This window comes from Pelodiscus sinensis, chromosome 7 (assembly GCF_049634645.1).
Source record: "Pelodiscus sinensis isolate JC-2024 chromosome 7, ASM4963464v1, whole genome shotgun sequence".
Classification (NCBI taxonomy): Eukaryota; Metazoa; Chordata; order Testudines; family Trionychidae; genus Pelodiscus; species Pelodiscus sinensis.
The window spans coordinates 38,036,915-38,056,478 of record NC_134717.1 but is presented as its reverse complement, the minus strand read 5'-3'; the positions used below and the strand labels follow the sequence as shown (position 1 = coordinate 38,056,478).

At 42.2% G+C, this 19,564-nt stretch overlaps 1 protein-coding gene across 1 annotated transcript in view; it reads right to left on the bottom strand.

Annotated features, from left to right (window-relative positions):
- The window catches only part of XIRP2 (xin actin binding repeat containing 2), a 187,361-nt gene that overhangs the window by 98,004 nt on the left and 69,793 nt on the right, over nt 1–19,564 (bottom strand). The window lies entirely within an intron of this gene.

Sequence of the window (19,564 nt, the reverse complement as noted above, 5' to 3'; positions counted from 1 at the left end):
CAACTGCTCATAAGATATATATTTGTTTAAAAAATGTGGACAAAGGGAATTTCATTAACTTGTAAATAACATTTATAACCCTTAAAATATGTCAGAGCTCACATACACAGAATAAAATACAAGACTATGTAGCACTTTAAAGACTAACAAGATGGATTTTTAGGTGATGAGCTTTCATGGGCCAGACCCACTTCCTCAGAACAAATAGGTATTAATCAACAGTTTGATTTTTAATATAATTTCATGATATTTCAAATGGATTTCATTAATCACAATGGACCCTAATTCCATCTCTGCATTGAATACAATTATCACCATAAAAATATCTACAGTACTTTGAAACAAAATGAATAAATAGTTTCCAACCCCAAACTACAGTGTCACTAAATTGGATGCTTTGGCATGCTGTTTCCTGGCATGATATGCCACCTAGTACAAACTTGTTCACCATCTTGTCCACAACGAATCTAAAGCTTTGGACAAAGTCTTTAAATTAAGCAAGTTAGACAAGGCAGCTCCAGCAGTAAAAATTTCCTTTATATTTCAAGGGAATAGGCTGAAAGAGCCCAGTAAGCTGAGGTCATTTTCCTATTCGGTGTATAAAGAGGATACATTTTCCAAACAACTATAAGGCAGAGACATAACAAACAAGTCACTTGTGACATTTACTGCTTTTTAAATATACTAGAGCTGTGTGAAAAAGGAATATAAGAGTCTAGCTTTTCAAACGCACTTATTTGACTTTTCAAACACAGTATGTGACTTTTCCATATTATATTTTCTCATATTGTCAAAAGCTTTTTAGATAAACAGCTATTCGACAAATTTTGTGACAAGAATGTAAACTAGAGCTAGAATTACCTGACACTTTTTGAGTCTTGTGAAATATCTGAATACACTTAATCACAACATTTAAAGGAATAACATTTCTTTTTGTACCTTCCACTCTTTGTAGTATTACTTTATCTAAGGCAGCATTTCCCAAAGTGTGGTCCGTGACCCAGTACCAGTCTTTAGAAAAAAAATACCAGTCCTTAGAAAAATTATCATGCACGATACTATTAATTTGTGTGACAGGGTAGCAGCAACCCGTGCTGCTGAGAGCAATGTCATGGCCCTCTTGGGAGAGAGCCCGCTGCCGCGGCGTCTCTGCCAGGCATGATCCCGGGAAACAGGGCTATATCTGGCCGGCGCTAGGATCCAGGCAGAAGGCCATGCGCACCGATGCAGAACGCCCGGTGCCAGACACAGTCAGCTAGCGCTGGCCAATAAAGCAGCTGGGATTGGGGCCAGGAGGGGGTGGGGGGCAGAACAACCCATCGGGCGCCATGTGCATTGACGCAGAATGCCCGGTGCTGGATGCAGCTGGGGAAGCCGGCACTGGCCGATAAAGCAGCTGGGATTGGGGCCAAAAGGGGAGGAGCAGAACAACCCACTGGACAGGTAGGGCCAGCGACACAATTTATTTGCATATTCATCATTTGCTTAATGAATATGCAAACAAATGTTACCTGTCCTCCAAAAGCTTGTGAATGGGTTTACTGGTCCCCAGTATCAAAAAAATTGGGAACCACTGATCTAAGGCTACGTTTACACTGCAACAGTTTTTTTGGTACCAGAGTATCCCGAAATAGCTATCCTGCATCTTCATACAAGCCGATTATTTTGAGCTCACTATTCCGACGTCCCTGTAAACCTCATTCTACAAGGAGTGAGGGACGTTTCATAATAACGCTATTTTTTGAAATTTGGCACTGTGTAGACAGCACCAAATATGACATAAGCTATTTTGATATATGATCGAAATAAGATATTCAATTTGCATAGCTCAAATTGCGTATTTTATTTCAAGTTACTGTGCAGTGTAGCCCAAGAGTATTCACGAAACACTAAATGACAAATTAGAAGGTGAAACACACACATATAAAGCCCTATTTTGAAAAGCACTGTTTAAAAAGATGTGGTCCTTGATTTTCAGTCTCCACTTTTGTACCCATAATGAACTGTAGATACAAAATTATGCACACTGTGTTAATAGAAACAAAATTTGACCTCTGAAATTATGTTTTGGTTGAGACCTATCTAGAACCAACCCATTAAAATTTAAGGAAAAAAATGGAAATGTTGGAAGGAAGGGAAATAGGGTGCCCAGATGCCCCAATTTTATAGGGAAAGTCCCGATAGTTGGGATTTTGTCTTACATGGGTACCTATTACCTCCTGTCTTCCCATCCTGATATTTCACACTTGCTATCTGGTGACTCCTGGGAAGAAGAAGCATTTTACAACAATCATCTGCATTTTTACATCTATAAGGCTGTGTCCAGACTCAGGGTTTTTTTCGAAAAAAGTAGCCTTTTTTCGAAAAAACTTCACCTGTGTCTAGACTGCAGCCGCGTTCTTTCGAAATTAAATCGAAAGAATGCAGCTTTTCTTTCGACGGTGGTAAACCTAATTCCACGAGGAAGAACGCCTTCTTTCGAAAGTGCTCTTTCGAAAGAAGGTGTTCTTGAAAGCAAACAGGCTTTTTAGAAAGAGAGCATCCAGACTCACTGGGTGCTTTCTTTCGAAAAAGCGGCTTGCTTTTTTGAAATTCCGCGTGCAGTCTAGACGCTCTCTTTCGAAAGAGGCTCTTTCGAGCCTCTAAGTATCTTTCGAAAGAGCCTCTTTCGAAAGAGGCTTGCAGTCTAGACATAGCCTAAGGGTCGTGCTAAACTAATCTGATAGGAGGAGGAGTGGGTAGCAAAGGAACAGGAACTCTACTAACCAAGTTCACCTAAAAATTTTGAGCTTACACAATCTAGTATTTTCTGGCAAAAAGCCAAGTTCTCCGAGCATCCTTCCACTGTGGTATTTGGGTCCTTAGCAAACTCCTGCTGATAGCTTTGCTTTTATCAAGTCAGTCCATCAGTATGCCTTGCTGTCCCTTGTTCTTTCAGGGCCTGATTCTCATGTTTGCCAAGATTACTTCAAACCTTATGTAAAGAAGCCTTCAAATGGGCATAATTTACATATACCTTGTAGGCCCTTTACATTGCCAGAGTGAGGTTCTGTGGTTTGAGTGAAAATGAGAATCGGGCCCTTATTTTTATTTGTTTTACCTTTGAACTAGGGCTGTCAAGCGATTAAAAAATCACGATTAATTATGTGATTAGAAAATTTAATTGTGATTAATTGCATGTGCCTCCCCTTTGAAACGCTGCCACGGCATTTCAATGGGGCAGTGCTGCATGGAGCCTGGGATCAGCTGGAGTGCTGGAAGGCCCCAGCTGATCCCAGGCTCCATGCAGCGCTACCTCTTTGAAGCACCACGGAGGCATATCAAAGGGGCAGCGCAACACGGAGCCCAGGATCAGCTGGAGTGCTGATCCCGGGCTCTGCATTGCACTGCCCCTTTGAAGCGCCACTGCGGCACTTCAAAGGAGCAGAACAGCATTAACACCGGCGATTAACACCTTAAAAAATTTAACATGTTAATCCTGGACTGCGTTAATTGCAGGCGTTAACACATGACAATTGACCACCCTACTATGAACCTAAAAGAAAGCTGGACTTCATTGATCTGAAAATCTGCAGTATAATCCTGATGAGATAGAGGTGTTTACTGTTACTTATTTGTTGTACATTTGCACAGCAGTGTTTCTTTATATTTGAAAAGAAAATACTGTACATTTTTCAAGCATAGAATAAGATCATGTAATTTGCTAAATACCCTTCAACAGGGCCTTTAAGTACTTCATTGTTATATGTATTTGTGTCAGATTAAATTCACTCTTAAGAATTGTAATGAAAAGAAGACATATTAAAAAGTATTTCAATGAGTTTCAGTTGTGCCTCTAAGTAGCAATGGAGACTCCCTAATGGTTAAACCTTTTAAAACTAATTTGTACTAGCATATTTAAATGGATGTGTTAATGAGTTTAACGTGTTGCCTTGCAAAGGATTTTTTTTGAGTACTCCAAACAATATTTGTCTTTACTTTTGAAAGGATTGATGAAGTTCCAAATTTCTGGGGCCAGAGTTGTGTGATATGCTACAGGATTTTTATCCCATAAGAGACTGAGTTGAAACTAGTTAATGAGATGGCTGTCAATCAAGCCTGAGGTGCACATGGAGGAAGATGCTTCTCTAAGGAGCTCTTCATGGAGTCACTGTGGTCACTGGTTCAGGAGGTATCTTAAGTTCACGTTAATTAACTAAAACTGTTCTATATCTGAGAATGAGATATTCAATGAGTTTAGGAGGGAGTTGTGTTTAAAAGGACATCATTTTAAAAGAGAACATGTGCTTTTTTTCTTTCTGTGTCATCTGCAAGTGGTATATACATTTGTTATCATTCATTCTGGTTTGTACCACCCTGCACCTAATCTGTTTTTGCTGTATTGTAAGGCAAGGAAAATAAGTAGTAGTGGAACCAAAGGCACAGCTAATCTGAAACACGATAAAGTTCGGAGCAGAAGCCGATGACCCTAAGCCCCATCAAAAATGTCACCACTGCATAGTATGGCTGGTGACCTAGAGTCCAAGTTCCATTTGTAACTGAGGGATTCCTGGTCCTGCAGCCCATAGACATCAAGCAGTAAAGAGCAACCAGGGGGCAAAGGCTTTGGTGGGACTAGCTCTACTGAGGTACAGGACAATCAGCACATGCTCCCTGTAGTACAAGACTGAGAGACACTGGAATGACAAGGCATACAGGATTTGGGGGAGCTGTTTCAGATTACATGATTCTGTTGCCTCTACTCCTGCTTTTCTGTGTTAGTTAAGAAGAAATAGAACGGACTGTTAAGCTGAGAAATAAATTATATTTGTTTGTATGCGGAAGGTGAGTTTAGAGCTCAAAAGGAATGGCTTTAATTAATAATGGAAGGTGTGGAGACATACTAGAGGGAGATGATGAAGTTAAGAACTAGATTAGAGGGGAAGAAGTTGGAACTAAGGGGAGAAAACTAATGGATCACTGAGGGATAAATGATGGTTTCTCCTACCTGGCCCTGAGCCACTTTCCCATTATGATATGGCTAGAAAGAGGAGAAAGGAAGAGAGATCCCCTCTTTCTTTTCATTTCCTTACCAATTTCATTTATTTCCTCCCAAGACACTGCTCTGAACCACAATGTCCCAGAAGTTTATTTTGTAAATATGATCACCCTGCCATGGGAAGCAGGACAGTTTGCAAATTGCTACCAGCCAAACCATTCATTTGGGGTTAGCCATCACTTCTTTGGAGAGATTAAATACACCCTTCTTTAACACATTCTAATTGTCTTTTGTACACGTGTTTTAGAGAATGAATTGCATATACCAGGGAAATGGGCTGATGCACATATATTGGGGAGTTCTTGATAAAAGTACAGGCAGTCCCCGAGTTACGTACAAGATAGGGACTGTAGGTTTGTTCTTAAGCCCCTGGGGTGTCCCTCTGCGGGCGTGCTCCAAGGCTTTGCTCCCCGTCTCCCTGGTCTGCTGGTCGGGAGACGGGGAGCAAAGCTGCGGAGCACGCCCGCAGGGGGACAGCTCAAGCGCGCCCGGGCTGTCCCGCTGCGGGTGTGCTCCAAGGCTTTGCTCCTCATCTCCCTGCAGACTAGGGAGACGGGGAGCAGCTTTTCTCGCCCCGGAGGACGGGGGCGGCGGACCGTGGCGCATCTGGGCATCCCGCCGCTCCCGTCCTCTGGGGCGAGAAAAGCCCCGTTCGTAACTGCGGATCCAACATAAGTCGGATCCGCGTAACTTGGGGACTGCCTGTAGTGCAAGAAGTTTTAAAAATCTTGGGATCCTACATGTAATCAAACTCTTCGCATCGGCAATGGCAACTTGATGTAGATCAGAATCCAAGTTGATGAGACAGTTAGGATACGTCTAAACTACATGGCTCCGTCGACGGAATAACGTGGCTGCCGACAAAGGGCTTTGATGTTGGCAGGGGAGCGTCCAGACTAGCGCGCTGAGTGGACAAACAGCTAATCAGCTGTTTGTCGGCTCAGCACGGCAGCCATGTAAATGTAAGGGGACTGTTACCCCTTACTAAAACTCTGTGGGAGTTTTTGGTTTACCAGCTTCAGAAGGGGAAGGGTTCATGAGACTGACAGACCCCAGAGACAATGGAAAGCAGTCAACACTCCAGCTCAGCCTGACTGACAGGTTGTAAGTGGGGATTGTTCTGGCTCTGTCTCTGAACAAACAAGCTGTGTGCAGAAGAGGTCCTGCAAAGACAGAGAGCTGAAAGAGGAGTACAAGAAGAAGTCCTGCAGCGACAGAACCAGACCCAGACAGGCCAAGCAGTGCAGACCCTGTGTTGAGCAGCAGACTGGCAGTGCTCAGAAAGCCAAAAGGAACAGAGAAACAACACAAGGAGCTGGAACTGGCCAAGCAGCACAGCCTGCAGCTGGATGTGGTGAGCTACTGGGACATGCAAAGTGTGGGGAAAGGCTCTGGACTGGGAGAGGGGTCTGGCCACTTAGAGACTGAGGCTGTGTGGTCACTGCCAGTGCAAGCGTGTCCAGCCCCTTGCAGCACATCCAGGGCTTCTAAGGAAGAGACTGTGAACTGTCCTTACACTCTGCAGACTGCTGTGTTGATGTCCCTGTGCTACAGAGCAGGGCTGTGTGTTCTCATTTAACCATTCTCATTGTTTCTTATTCTATTCTCTTTAATCAGTTGATGTTTAATAAATTGTATTTGCTTTGAACCTTATGAAGTGATCACTGGGCCAAGAAGGCCTGCAGTGTAAAGAGAGCACCTCGGAGTGGGGACACCCTAACTCCTGCCCCTAGTGACTACAAGGTCAGGGATTAAGCCCCAGGAAACCTGGGCCCAGCCTTGTTGGGGTTTCAAGGGCTCTGCTACTCAGGAGAGTGGAGGGGGAGCCCTCAGGATCAGGGAGCCGCGGGGTAAAGGAAGTGGGAGCGGGGACTCAGATCCTTTCGCTGCTTCATTTCACCGGGGTGTATAGAAGCCAGGAAAGTTCCCCACAAGAGCGGGACCATTCCCCCGCTTACATAAATTTAAATGAAGCCACGATCATTTAAATCGCGGCTTCATTTGCCTTTTCCTATGTGTCTAATCTACATGCCTCTGACGACAGAGGCATGTAGTCTAGACACAGCCTTAAAGAGCAGAGAGGCTGCAAATGTGCTGGATTCATTGTTTCTCTTCAGAAGATATAAAGTATTTGATTGAATGAAAAAATCAGTACAACTTGAAGATAAAAACGGAATCCCTGAGGAACTAATCCTCCTGGCAAACACAGACATAATGATAGCAGCTTCCAGTGTGGAGCATCTAGACCATAAGCTAGCACTTTAGCAGACAAAAGCCAAGGAAAGTAAGTGCTGTCCTTGTTCTCTAGGAATAATAGGAGAAACATGGCAGCTCAGAGGCGAGGTAAAAGTCAAACTACTGCTATATCAGCCTAAATCCTGCTCCTGATTCCACCCCTTCAGGACATCATAAGGCTACTTCTGAAGAATGGCCAACATTCAGTCAAAATGCATAAAGGCTTTTTATGGTGTCAAAATGAAAGCTCCACTTTTGAAAGTGAGATCGGAAGAAGATATGCAAATTCCTGAAGAATTTACATATCCTTTTTTGAATCTTCCGCATAGTCTAGACGAGCCCTCAGTTATTTAGGCTATATCTGCACTAAGAGGTTATTTCAAAATAAGTTATTTCAAAACAAAGCTCCTGAAATAACTATTTAAAAATAAGCTTATTCCTCTTCACTAGCAGGAGTTATTATTTCAAAATAGCAAGTTCATTATTTCAAAATAACAGGCTTGGTAGTGTGGATGCTCGCCTTGTTATTTCAAAATAACTCCTCAGTGTAAACATGCCCTTAGTGAATCTGGTTGCCAAAGTAGGACAGCTTCTCAGTGTGCATTTTTTTAGTTTTTTTCCCTCTAGTCTAATTTTAAAGATACCAAATAATAAAGTTGTTACTATTTCCTGAGAGAGATGTCTACAACTGATCATTCATTACATGTGAACACTCGCTTCCCTGCAGCGCCTGTCACGGTAGTGAGTGTGGGAGGCCTGCCTCCTGCTGCCCCTTTGTGCCAAGCTTCCACAATCCCCCCTCAGAAGGAGAGGCTTGACGTGGGCAGTGGCAGGAAAGGGTGGGGCTTGGGAATGGATATGGACACACACATACCCTGAGCCGCAGGGACTCCTGGAATGGATTGTGAAAATGCTTGGGATGTAGTTGGCCTGTGAGCCATGAGTTTGAGACCCTTGACCTAAGGGCTTCAGTCCTGGGAAGTGGAGATTAGGTCACACACTGGGACTGAAGCCCTTAGTTTTAGCAATGGTGGTGGCACTCGGACGGGCTCAGGTTTCGTTCCCCTCTTGGGGTTGCGTAGTAATTTTTCTTGTCAGAAGGGGTTGCAGTGCAATGCAGTTTGAGAATCCCTGCTCTAAGCCAAGAAATTTAGTGAAATGCTGAGACTTAGTTATGTTATATAACAATGCAGCTCTGTTTCTATAAATTATTTTATTTATGAAACACAATAGCAGTAAATTATTGTATAAAGTAAGAATAATGTATATGAAAATAAAAAACAGAAAAAACATTAAGATTCTAATATAAATCAACAAAAGCAGTGAATTTCCGAATAAAGGTAATTTTTAAAATAGTCATTGTACTTCATAGATCTTTTACAGTGGTCACCACAGCCCAGATCAAGCAAAGCAATTAAGCTTATCACCAGTGTGGGACTGGGGCCCATTTATATTTGCAGCGTGTGACTTCAAAGCCCCTGTTGACTTTTCTTTCTTTTTGGCCTTAATTTTAGATGCATATGTTAGCTTGTTTTGTGCCCAATGAATTTCTGTGTGATAAGACTTATGAAATATAAACCATGCAGTACACATTTTCAATTTCTGTATGAAAGGCTTTCTCTGCACTGCAGGGTTTCTATGCAAGAAGCCTTTTGCGGAAGAGTTCTTGCACAAAAACTTCTTGCGCAAAAGTGCATCCAGACCTCAAAGTGCATCACAAAAGTGATGTGCTTTTGCACAAGACAGCGTTCCCACTGCATGGAATCTCTTGTGCAAGAAAGAGAATCTCTTGTGCTTTTTCCAATAGGGGTTTCTTGTGCAAAAACCCCTTGGGAGCGTCCATACCTGCCTTTTTGCGCAAGAGCTGCAAAAAGGAGTTATTCCTCGTGGGGAGATGAATAACTCTACCGGCAAAAGCCCTCTGTTCTGTCAATTTTCTTGAGCAAAAACATGCTTGAGGTGTGGACGCTCTGCCGTTTTTAAGCTAAAACAGCTGTTTTTGCACAATAACCTTATCGTGTAGACATAGCCAAATTGAAATAGGAATCTATTTGTTTACTTTCTATTTTGACCTCCCTTTTCTGCTAGCTCCTACTAGGAACTAAACATCTACGATATATTTGAGAAAGTTTGTCTATCTGTCTCCTAAACAGTAAGAGCTACGACCACCAAATTTGAAATATAGCTTCCTCTTATCAGAACTTAAAGATACATAAGGGTTTGGCTGTGTCAGTAAAATGAGATGTGCCTGGAATAGGGTTGCTTCTCATAAAACCATATGCAGAACTGACAGAATAGCCGGACAGGTAAAAGGAGCAGGCTGCGGGTGCACCTCTCTCTCCAGTCCAGGACTACCCCAACCCCAAAATCTCCTCCCTCCAGTTACCATTTACAGAAGGCAGGAGGTCTGAAGTTCCCTTTCCCTGATTTGTACAGGAACATTACTGCCTGCTCCTCTTCACAGGGAGTGAAGGGAAAGTGCACAGTTTGCCAGGCAGTCCTGGATGGGGTTGCCCCCAGCCCATCCCTTTTACTTGTCTGGTGATTCTCTCTTTTCTGTAAAAGTGGCAAGGACTCCTGTGACACTTTATAGGCTAACAGAAGTGTTGGAGCATAAGCTTTCGTGGGCAAAGACCAACTTCGTCAGATGCATGTAGTGGAAATTTCTAGAGGCAGGTATAAATATGCAGGCCAGTATCAGGCTAGAGATAACAAGGTGAATCCAATCAGGGAGGATGAGGCCCACTTCTAGTAGCTGATCTGGAGGTGTGAATACCAAGAGAGGAGAAGCTGCTTTTGTAGTTAGTGAGCCATTCGCAGTCTTTGTTTAATCCTGAGTTGGTGTCAAACTTGAAGATGAACTGTAGCTCAGAGGTTTCTCTTTGAAGTCTGGTCTTGAAGTTTTTTGCTGCAGGATGGCTACCTTTAGATCTGCAATAGTGTGTCCAGGGAGACTGAAGTGTTCTCCTACAGGTTTTTGTATATCGCCATTCCTAATATCTGATTTGTGTCCATTTATTTTTTTATGTAGGGACTGTCCAGTTTGGCCGATGTATATAGCAGAGGGGCATTGTTGGCACATGATGGCATATATTACATTAGTAGATGTGCAGGAAAATGAACCAGTGACAGTGTGGATGATCTGGTTAGGTCCTGTGATGGTGTTGCTGGTGTACATATGTGGGAAGAGTTGGCACCAAGGTTTGTTGCATGGATTGGTTCCTGAGTTAGAGTTATTATGGTGTGGTGTATAGTTGCTGGTGAGAATATGCTTCAGGTTGGTGGGCTGTCTGTGGGCGAGGACTGGCCTGCCTCCCTCACTGACAGTGAGGGATCATTGTCCAAGATGGGTTGTAGATCACTGATGATGCGTTGGAGAGGTTTTAGCTGAGGACTGTAGGTGATGGCCAGTGGTGTTCTGTTGGTTTCTTTCTTGGGCTTGTCCCGTAGCAGGAGGCTTCTGGGTAAACATCTGGCTCTGTTAATCTGTCTCCTAACTTCCTTGTGTGGGTATCGTAGTTTCCAGAATGCTTGTTGAAGATCTTGTAGGTGTAGGTCTCTGTCTGAGGGGTTGGAGCATATGCGGTTGTACCTCAGTGCTTGGTTGTAGACAATGGATCGTGTAGTGTGTCCGGGATGGAAACTGGAGGCATGCTGGTAAGCATAGCAGTTGGTAGGCTTTCGGTATAGGGTGGTGTTTATGTGACCGTCACTTATTAGCACTGTGGTGTCCAGGAAATGGACCTCCTGTGTAGACTGGTCCATGCTGAGGTTGATGGTGGGGTGAAAGCTGTTGAAATCATGGTGAAATTCTTCCAGAGTCTCCTTTCCATGAGTCCAGACGACGAAGATGTCATCGATGTAGCGTAGGTAGGGAAGGGGCGTAAGTGGACGAGAGCTGAGGAAGCATTGTTCCAGGTCAGCCATAAAAAAGTTGATGTATTGTGGGGCCATGCGGGTGCCCATAGCAGTGCCACTGGTCTAGAGGTATATATTGTCACCAAATCTGAAATAGTTGTATGTGAGGATAAAGTCACAGAGCTCAGCCACCAGTTGTGTTGTGGCATCATCAAGGCTACTGTTCCTGACAGCTTGTATTCATGTGGGATGTTTGTGTAGAGAGCCTAGGATGGTATTTTCTGGAAGATCACTAATGCATTGTAGTTTTCTCAGGAAATCAGTAGTGTCACGGAGGTAACTGGGAGTGCTGGTGGCATAGGGTCTGAGTAGAGCGTTCACATATCCAGACAATCCTTCAGTGAGAGTGCCAATGCCAGAGGTGATGGGGTGTCCAGGATCTCCAGGTTTGTGGATCTTGGGTAATAGATAGAACAACCCTGGTTGGGGCTCTAAGGGTGTGTTGATTTGTTCCTGAGCTTGTGTGGGGAGTGTCCTGAGCAGATGGTGCAGTTTCTTAGTGTATTCCTCAGTGGGATCTGAGGAAAGTGTCCTGTAGAATTTGGTATTGAAGAGGTGTCTGGCAGCCTCCTTTGGGTAGTCACGTCTGTTCATGATGACAACAGCACCTCCTTTATCAGCCTCTTTGATCATCTCTTTTCTGTATGGTTTTATGTGTTCCAGGATGAATCTAGGGGGCACTTACTCTCCCCTGCCACCCTCCTTAAAGGGCCTCTGTATAGTAGGAGACTCTGGGCTGGGAAGCTTCCCCCACCCCCTCCAGTTTAATCTGGAGACATTGCTGACTATTCCCCTTTGTCAGGGAGCAAGAGGAAAGTGCACAGTTTGCTGCATTCCTCACTGTGGCCGGGGAGTACAGGATGGTGGTCAGTTTTTAGCAGAGTGCTCCAAGGTTTGGTTCTAGGACCAGTTTTGTTCAATATCTATATTAATGACCTGCAGGAGAGGATGGATTGCACCCTCAGCAAGTTTGCGGATGTCACTAAGCTAGGGGGAGAGGTAGATATGCTTTAGGGCAGAGATAGGGTCCAGAGTGACTCAGACAAATTGGAGGATTGGGCCACAAGAAATCTGATGAGGTTCAACAAGGACAAGTGCAGAGTCCTGCACTTGGGATGGAAGAATCCTAAGCATAGTTACAAGCTGGGGACCAACCAGTTAAGTAGCAGTTCTTCAGAAAAGGACCTGGGGGTTACAGTGGATGAGAAGCTGGATATGAGTCAAAAGTGTGCCCTTGTAGCCAAGAAGGCTAATGGCATATTAGGTTGCATTAAGAGGAGCATTGCCAGCAGATCCAGAGATGTCATTATTCCCCTTTATTCAGCTTTGGTGAGGCCACATCTGGAGTATTGTCCAGTTCTGGGCTCCCCACTACAAAAAGGATGTGGACACATTGTAGAGAGTCCAGCAGATGGCAACCAAAATGATTAGGGAGCTGGAGCATATGACTTATGAGGAGAGGCTGAGGGAGTTGGGTCTGTTCAGTCTGCAGAAGCGAAGAGTGAGGGGGGATTTGATAGCAGCCTTCAACTTCCTGAAGGGAGGTTCCAAAGAGGATGGAGAGAGGCTGTTCTCAGTAGTGACAGATGGCAGAACAAGGAGCAATGGTCTCAAGTTGTGGTGGGAGAGGTCCAGGTTGGATATTAGGAAAAACTATTTCACTAGGAGGGTAGTGAAGCACTGGAATGGGTTACCTAGGGAAGTAGTAGAGTCTCCATCCCTAGAGGTGTTTAAGTCTCGGCTTGACAAAGCCCTGGCCGGGTTGATTTAGTTGGGATTGGCCCTGCCTTGGGAAGGGGGCTGGACTTGATGGCCTTCTGAGGTCTCTATGGTTCTATGATTCTATGAGGGAGTTAAGCTGTACACTTTGCTTTGCTCCCTGTATTTTTTTAAACAATCATTTAAATAAAGCATATACATTTTAGGGATGTAAATGGTTAACAGGTGAGGCTTACCAGTTTCAGTTAACTAGTAAGGAGCTAGAGCAGCTCCCCACCTGCCACAGGGAGGGCGATGCTCCAGCTCCATGGGGCTGGCTGCAGGCAGGGGCTGCTCCAGCCAGCTGGCCAAAGCAGCCCCTGTCCATGGTGAAGCCGGCTTGACACCCACATCACAGAGTACATACTGGTCCCACTCCTGGCTGCAGAGCCCACACCAAAGCCTCCCTGGGATTCCTTCATTGCAGGATCTGTAGTATAAAAGCATATATATATATAAGCTTTATCCTGCAGAGCCCACTGCATGTAACTATGTAACTGCTAGTATTTTTATCAGTTACATGGTTAGATTTTAATTGAGTTTTTACTCTAGTTCATTTTCATTTTTATTAAAAAAAATTGAATTAAGATCCCAAGCAATGCCAGGTAAATGTGCTAGTAATCAATAACAAAGAAATCAAACCAGAAATAGACTTACCAAGAAAAGAAAATATAGAAGAGGAATTGTTTTATATACCATACAAAGATACTTCTTTTTCTAATTGCATGGCTTGTAACCCATGTTACTGTGTGTTGTCCAAATGCAAAACAAAAGGCATGTTTAAGCATTCCATATATGAAGAAAATATCCTAATCTGTCTTTGTTCTGTATTTTACTAAGCTCTTTGGAGAAAGAACTCCAGTACTACAATATTTCATAAACAGATACACTATAAAACACAAGAAAACACGATGAACAGCATTAACCTTAGGTGGCCAAACCCTGCCTTCTTTATTGTAAGTTATTTACAAGCCCATTTTACTAATAACACACAAAAATCCCCACAAGAAAAATACCTTGCTTGTTGGGTGGGCTTTTTTATTTTTTGCAAATTTGCTATTTAAAATTATTGTAACTGCTTCTTTTCCAATGAGGACTAACTCCTTTTAAAATCAGACAAAATATTAGATGGTTAAATTGGTTTAAGATGCAGTAGTTAAACCTTCAAATATACTGCATTCATTATATTAGTATTTTCTCTTGTGCAAATGTTGCACCTCTTTTTGCTAACCTTACTTAGCATTATCTTAATGTGTAAGCAGTTCTATTCAGATCAACGGGAGTCTTCGATAGTCTCCTCATTGTGAGTAAGACGTGGCAGAATCTGGCCTGTCATGGCTATCATTAATAGGAATACATTTTCTAGGAAAGGAGTTTGCCTTTTTAGTGTAAGTAAAAATGAACATATTTTGCAATGTCACACAACACAATTTACCTTCAGTTTCAAAAGTCATTTTCATAGTAAGAATATATAATCAATTAATATAATGTTTATCCTGAATTTTGACAAGCTACTTGTGTGCAAGCATTGAATGTATATTCTTAAACTTTGTAAGCCATTGTTAGTCTCTATAAGATGCTTCTTCCTTCCCAATACTCCAATAAGCATTATCCTAAAGACTAGTATTGGCCTTTTGTTTCTTGATATATCTTGCTTTTTTGCATTTTATATTTGATTGTTCTTCCCAAAACACTTATTTATTTATTTCCTCTTTATTCTCCTTTTGTTGTTGCTATCAAACAATACAAACACATAGGACAAGACTCTGGTGTAAATTCCACTGAATTCAATGGAAGCTATGCTGGTCAGTGTTCCCTCTAAGCTGCATGGCAGTTCAGCTTCACAGGTGATTAATCAGCCCTGCTCAGTCAGAGGCTCAGGCTCCATGCAGGGAGCTTAGAGGGAACACTGATGCTGGGTTACAGAAATTGAGAATCTGGCCATTATATCTGAAGCATGACACTGACAAATTTTGAATGCTGAATGTGGTGATGGGGGAAGGAAAACACAGGAAGAAATTCGCCAAGCTGTGCTCTGTGAAAGACCAGGGGAAACATGAAGGCAGAAGGCTGCCTTTATGTTTCTCCAATCCTGGGACCAGAGTGTCACTGGCATAAATCAGAGAAGATGGTCAGACAGCCACAGAATTATCCTTTCAGCCATCATTAGACTAACAGAGGTCCATTTGAATGATGTGTTAGGAACTCCTTTAATTCATTTAATTTAGTACAAACCAAAAGTTCAAAACATGATGAGTTTTCAATTATTATTATTATTGACACCTCTGGGACCAAAATAATTTAACCCTTTTGCATTCGCAGTATATTTGTTTCCAACAACATCTAAGCAATTAAAACATTTATTGTTATTGTTTACTCTTGGGGCATGTCTAGATTTGCTTTCACTTTCAAAAGAAGATATGAAAATGTGGCGCTAATTTGCATATCTTCCGATCGCTTTTTTGATAGCATTTTTTCTAAAGTGAATGCAGTTTAGACTTTTTTTTTTAAAGATTCCCCCGTTTTCGAAAGAACCTTGTACATCTCATTTTTTAAGGAAGAAAGGTTCTTTCGAAAAAGGGGGGTTCTTTTAAAAAAACCCATCTAAACTGCTTTCACTTTTGAAAAAACCTCTTCCGATAACCTGATCAGAAGAAGATATGCAAATTAGTTCCAAATTTGCATATCTTCTTTTGACAGATTAATGTAGTCTAGCTGTACCCTTGCTCTTGAACTTGAAAGCAGGGGTCCAATACAAACTATGAAAGGTTTTGATTCGCATTTGCCTTAACATTCATCAACTTATAAACTAGCTCTTTTCCAAGAATTTGTTCCAATTTTCATCTGTGTGCTAGAAATTATTTTGACATATAAACTTTGTGTGAATGGCTATTCTATGCATTTAGTTTAATAGGACATTAGACATCAAGCTTCAAAGATATGCCTTTTTGCCTGGTTTTGTTGTTTTAATATTAATTCTGGGTAAGTCTGCTCTATTTCAGTGAGATGTGTCCCCAAAATATATTATAGATAGTCTTTTAAGAGCAGAAAATGCCAGTCAACATTATCATCCAATTTTGTTGTTCCTAGAAGTTCAGAAAAGCGCCTTGGTCAAATTAATCTGAGATTTTTACCTAGAACCATTTATCCTATTGTAACATTTTCTTGTTTAGCTTTATTGTTGAGTTTCCTATGTATAAGCTTCTTTGAATTTCAAACTTTGCTTTTCATTGAGGTTCAGTCCTTAATGTTCAAGACTGCAATATTTTTTGATTCAGTATTTTTGTCTTTTAAAGACTCCAATAACTAGCTCCCTGTATTAATAGCTTTAGCACTACTCTTTTCCTGTTTTATAGCATGACAATAATTTGTTATCCTGACTCCACAAAGTATTTAGTTATGGCAGATTGAATACAATTTAGTACATTTTCAAATTAAGTAGCTTGAGATCTGTGTTTACTTTTGCAAACTGTTTTGTTAAATGCAGTTTTGTGATTTGTGGGGGAGCAAAGGATGTTGCCAAATACATTCAGATATATTTTCTCTATTGTTGGACATACTTTTTGGGACCACCACCTTATATTATTTCTCCATCAAATGTTCAAAGTGACTTCTTGATTTCATAGCTGGTTTGATGATTTTGTCATCATACTGCACAATTATCCACAGCAATATTTTCTGTATGTCCCCTACTGGGTAGATCACATTTCTACTTCTTCCTCAATGGAAGGACACTGTAAAGTGAAACTGGTATGATTCCAGTCTACAGTGTGGACCACATTTGAGGCAAAAGAAGTGTACACTCAGCAGAGCATGGAGTCCTGCTTTACAGAAGATTCTTATGTAGCAGTATGCCAGTTATCTGACATTGCCCAGCTCCTGTTATTTCCATTATCTTCCAAGTGCCAAATAAGGGCACTCTGTAGGCTACTTAAGTCCAATGTCTCAAGTTGCCTCTGCGGAACAGCTGCAGACCTGCTTTTTCGCTGGGGAGGATTCTTCGGTCTGCCCCATTGTATGCTTCTCCAGAAGGTGGCTGAGGTGCTGGAGTTTGGATTTGACCATCGGAGAGTGCATTATTTATTGTGTGAAAAGTTACTGAAATACATTACAACTGCCATAAACTCCTTTTAATCAGGACAACCTTAACCAGGAGGCTGCTTTATTGGGATGTCTCCCCAGATAACTCATTAGCCTAATGATGGTGACTAGTAAAGACAGCTGCTTAATTAGGATAGTATTACCATAAATTCCACTTAATGAGAGAGCACTGGGCTAGTGCCAAGTGGTGCTTAATTAAGTGCTAAATAGTTATGTAATGCTTGCAAAAGTTGAGTAAAAATTAAAAGCTAAAAAAATACAGGTAAAATGCAGGGAGTATCACTTTTTATTCTTTGTTATTTAATGCAGTGCTTTACTTTGCGTTAATCTCTTTGTGAGTTAATGTATGGATCTAGCCACAATGTTATCTGTTCATAGGGACAGATGGTTAGGTGGAACAGATACTGTCCACAAGATGGTCCCAAATAAACGGACTCTGTTCCTCTTTATGGATCACTATTTGTTGAGAATTAGCATGCTACCTATGATAGAACTCCTAGTTGCAGATGTACAGTGCAGCCATGATCTCACATATATGATCAGTACTCTTACTTTTTTATAATTGCTTGGCATAATTTGATATTTTTATAATTTTGATGGATAATATCAATGTTTATAATTAAGCACTTTTTTCAATTTTTATTGATTTAGATAATCACAGTTCTGGGAAATTATGTCTGACCCTCTCTAATAATTATTTAATGACAGTCGATATTGAGATAAAACAATTTAAAGCACCTAACTGTAGCTCATGCTCCATCACCACTAACATCAGCATTATAAATTCTTTCATATTTGGGATGTGAAAGGTTAACCAGCTAACTGGTAAGCCTCACCCTAAACAGATAGGCTGTGTCTATACTGGCACGATCTTGCGCCAGAGCTATGCAAATGAGGCTCAGCGTGGAATATCGCCGAGCCTCATTTGCATAACTAATGAGCCACCATTTTTGCGGAAGAGGCTCTTGCGCAAGACGGAGCTGTCTACACTGCCCCTTCTTGCGCAAAGCCGTTATGCTGATTATTATCAGGCATAACGGCTTTGCGCAAGAGGGTTTTTCTTGATCAAGAAGGGGCAGTGTAGACAGCTCCATCTTGCGCAAGAGCCTCTTCCACAAAAATGGCGGCTCATTAGTTATGCAAATGAAGCTCGGCGATATTCCACGCTGAGTCTCATTTGCATAGCTCTGGTGCAAGATCGCGCCAGTATAGACACAGCCATAATGTTTACTTGTTCTAGTTAACCTCACAGGCTGAAACAGCTCACCACCTGGCCCAGGCAGGGGGTTGCTCCAGCCCCGCAGAGCCTAAAGCAGGCAAGGGCTACTCCAGCTGACTGCCTGGATCAACCTCTGTCCATGGTGGGCCCGCCCAGATTACATGCTGGCTCCCCGGGAGCGGAGCCAGTTGGGGCTGCTCCCGGGGAGGCTTCACTGCAGGCTCTGCAGTATAAAGCTTGAGATTTTCTGCAGTTACACAGTTACCTATTCAACTGATTTTTTACATCCCAATTTTATACAGATTAAGGTACAACTCTAATAAGTTCTCAAGCACATTTTTCTTACTTTGTCTGTCTGTAGATATTGGACTTTTATTGATGGAAATACTTTGTCAGTTAGTAAGCGTATGGTGAAATAAATGTTTACCAGCATTTACTGATTAATAATCTAATCCTTCCAAGGTTACTGATAATATAGTATTCAATACCCTTTGCATGTTTTAAAGAATAAATCATATAAATGATACATTTCTAAGATATATAGTCAGCATATTGAGAATATGTCACAGATAAAGATTCCCATTTTATTAGCTTCTTCAGTGACTACACTTTCATTTATATATGGATTTTTTGTTGGCTATCTAGACCTGTGCTAATCTGAAGACTAGTAAACCATAATATAAGAAGCTTTACACAGAAGAGAACTATTTCCCCAAATTACTATTGTCTTTCCTGCATACATGGAATTATCTTAGATCAGGAGAGAAGGGAAACCCTGGTATCACTACATTGATTAGACTGTAAGCAACAGCTCTTAATGTACAAAACATTTAATCTTTTTAATTGCCTGTGAAGATAAAGTTGAAGATACTTCTGAAAATATCTACAGACCTGTCCTACTATACCCAGGCTTTGGAGCTTAAACTATCTCCAGAGTCTTCCAGAGAGCATGGAGAGGTCTTTCCAACACAGATAAAGAGGTGTGCCTGTTGCTCCCCTCATCTGAAGAAGTGGATTGTGCCCATGAAAGCTCATGATACTATATATACAGGCAGTCCTCGAGTTACGCGGATCCGACTTATGTCGGATCTGCAGTTACAAACGGGGTTTTTCTTGCCCCGGAGGATGGGAGCGGTGGGACGCCCAGATGCACCGCGGTCTACCGCCCCCATCCTCTGGGGCGAGAAAAGCTGCTCCCCATCTCCCTGGTCTGCAGGGAGACGGGGAGCAAAGCCTTGGAGCACGCCCGCAGCGGGACAGCCCGGGTGCGCTTGAGCTGTCCCCCTGCGGGTGTG